Source organism: Marmota marmota, unplaced genomic scaffold (assembly GCF_001458135.2).
Source record: "Marmota marmota marmota unplaced genomic scaffold, marMar, whole genome shotgun sequence".
NCBI classification, from domain to species: Eukaryota; Metazoa; Chordata; class Mammalia; order Rodentia; family Sciuridae; genus Marmota; species Marmota marmota.
The window spans coordinates 884-3,839 of NW_026009300.1; the positions used below are offsets into that span (position 1 = coordinate 884).

Here is a 2,956-nt window from a genome sequence, read left to right on the forward strand (position 1 = left end):
GTTCCAAAAACATCACACCAAGTCTAGCCCTTGTCATCTCTTCCTATTAACCCGGTGTTCTAAGACAGAGCAGTTCTGACAGAGGCTGCATTTATCAAGCACTGTATATTAAGTCCTCGATATTTTCTTGGTCAAAGTTATAAGCCTCTGGCCTAGCCTTATCTCTCCAACATTCAATAAGTTCATCCTTCTCTGGTTTGATTTTGGGAAGATGCTGACTTCCCTAACTCTCTGTGAGGCATATTTCATTCTGGCATCTTAGATCTCGACTACCACAGTGCCTGGCTTCTCCGTGTACTCAGAACACCCTGGAACTGGAGTCCCACTCATGAGAATTCCAGGGTGGTGGTCCAGGTGCAGGGACTATCACAGAGCTGTGCAGAGAAGATGCTGTTATTTCCCAGGGAAGATGCCCACTATCAGCCACCTAAAGTCCTTCAACACCACTGCTTGCCTCTCTGCTCCCTGGGGGCACCTTGGTGGGCCAGTGGGTACCAGTGTGATGTCCACACCTCAGTGCTGGGGCTTCAGATGGCTCCCTGGCAACCTCCTCTGTCAGTCTTCCTGCCCCAGCAGCCCTTAGAGAGTGACTTACATGCACTGGTTTAAGTGGGTTGAGGGAAAGCCCTGCTCCCACTATTTTCTAAATATTTGAAAAGAAAATCAAGAGGCTTTTTGAGTCAGCTTTTGCATTGCTGTAACCAAAATCCCTGACAAGAGCAATTTTAGAGGAGAAAAATTGTCTCAGTTTCAGAGGTCTCAGTTCGTGGTTGGCCAACTTCATTGTTGCAGGTCCAAGGTGAGGTAGAACATCAGGCAGAAGATTGTGGAAGAGGAAAGCAGCTCAGGACTTGGCACCCAGGAGGCAGAGAGAGAGAGCTCTGTCACCAATGACAAACTGTAATCCCCAAAGGCACGCCCTCAGGGACCCACTTCCTCGAGCCACACCCCACTGACACCCAGAGAATCACATCAGGGGACTGATGCACTGATTAGGTTAAGACACTCATAACCAGGGAAGGCTTGTCTCTTCCTCCAGTTTGCACATGTGAGCTTCTGGGGACACCACATATTTAACCGTGGCAGAGCATATGTTAGTGTTTTCTCCAGCTGAGTCTGAGGAACCAGTGAGGATTTCCAGCCCAGGAGAGCCACTCGAGCCAAGGAGCTGGGCTGTGAATCCAGACCAGCCATCCCCTCCCTGAGCACATGATCCTTGGAATGCCAGGAGGATGCTGTCATTTGTTAGTTTGTCTCAGGGAAAATGTTTACTGTTCCCCAAAGTCTCTCATTCCTCTTGGCATGGCCTCGGGTATTAAAGTGAGATGCGCTGCCCCTTCCCTAGCCTTCCTGAGGAGCCGTTTTATAGCAAATCCCAGTCATTATGCATCTGGGGGACACAGGAAGGCTGGGGGACACAGTCTCTGCCGGGGGCAGAGACCGAGGGTACATGGAGGTCTCTGGGGCAGAGGCTTGTCCTGAGGCTGACCCTTGACCCTAGTTTGATGGCTCCACAGTGGCAGCTCTGCAAGCCAGGTTTGTGAATGGGAAGGTGGCCTGAGGGTCACACCAGGGAGAAAGGCACCAAGTGGCAGAAGAGAGTGGCTCTGTGCTCACTGCGCACACACTGCACCCGTTCCCCCGGCTGCGGCCACCTGCAGAAACAGCCCCGATGCTGCGCTTCATGGTCTGCATCAGGGTGGACTGTAAGGCTGCGTGGCCCGTGTGAGCCCTCACGTGCTGGTACACTTGCACACCATGTTGCCCTCAGGCACACACACGCACTCACTCGCTGAGCAGAGACTGTGGGTCAGAGGATCTGTGCTGTTTACGAACCTTTTTACAATGCCGCAGAATTCTGCCCGAGGTCTGTTTGCTGTGCTGCCGAGGGGTCCCTGGGGCTGCTGGAGAATGAGCTCACTTGAGGAAACAGAGACTGAGCAAGAGGCAGGAGGGGACAGCAGTGGGGGGAGGGAGGGCCTCTGCACTCAGGCCCTCTGCCAGAGCCCTGAAGCTGTGCCCCTCCTCGTCTCCAGGGGACTGTCCTTCTTCAAATGACTAAAGAGTAAATGCCATCAGGTTGGCTCACGTAGGGCTGAGCAGGGAATGAGCTGGGGTCACTGGGAGAGAAGTTCCTGAGGGATCGAGTGTCCCCACCCCCTGTTTACCCAATGCCATGATTTTCTGTCCTCTCCATGATCCTGGAGTATTTGAAAAATGGGGTGGACTCAGCAATGCAGCCCACGTGGTTACACAAGGGGCATGTTGTGAGGGACAGGTCAGCTTGGCAGGGGCATCGGTCACGGTCACGGTTGCATAGCTGCAGGCATTGCATCAGGGGACACAGTGTTTGTTAGGATCACACAGACAGGTAAAGAAAGCCCCCAGGCAAACATCCCTGGAACTGGATCTTCTGGGAGATGAGTGGGTCTCCAGCCATGGGGTCACGCTGGCCCTGCTGTGGTGGACAGCCAGTTGCTCTGCTCTGCTCTGAAATCCACTCTGGCATAGAATTCACATGCAGTTTCATCTAAGTGAGAGGGAACATTTATTACTAACTTGTAAAATGGGAAGTGAGAACCAACACGCCCTTGAAGCCTCTTCCACATCTAAGATCTGGTGACGCCTCCACAACCCCTCTGCTCTGTGCTCTGCTCTTGGGTTTATTCCTTCTCACTGCCACTACTGGAGAGTAACAAGTGTGGCGTTCGGCTCCTCTAGTCCACCCATCTCCAGCCTATTATCCATCTGTTCATCCAGCCAGCCAGCCAGCCAGTGTACCTTCCCTGCCTCCAGCCACCACCTATTCTTACCTTCGTCCTTACTCCCACCCATCCATCCATCCATCCATACCTCCACCCACCCACACACTCATCCATCCATCCATCCATTCATCCACCCATCTACTCATTCACTCACCCACACACTCATCCATCCATCCACCCATCCATCCATA

The 2,956-nt window shown here is 52.9% G+C and overlaps 1 long non-coding RNA gene across 3 annotated transcripts in view; it reads right to left on the reverse strand.

Annotated features, from left to right (window-relative positions):
- Positions 1 to 672: 672 nt before the first annotated feature.
- Positions 673 to 2,956, reverse strand: part of LOC107133827 — a 35,038-nt gene continuing 32,754 nt past the window's right edge. For all 3 annotated transcript variants that reach the window (XR_007345454.1, XR_001502403.2, XR_007345455.1), the window contains one exon: positions 673 to 2,530. This is a non-coding gene — a long non-coding RNA (uncharacterized LOC107133827). The remainder of the gene's footprint in view (positions 2,531 to 2,956) is intronic.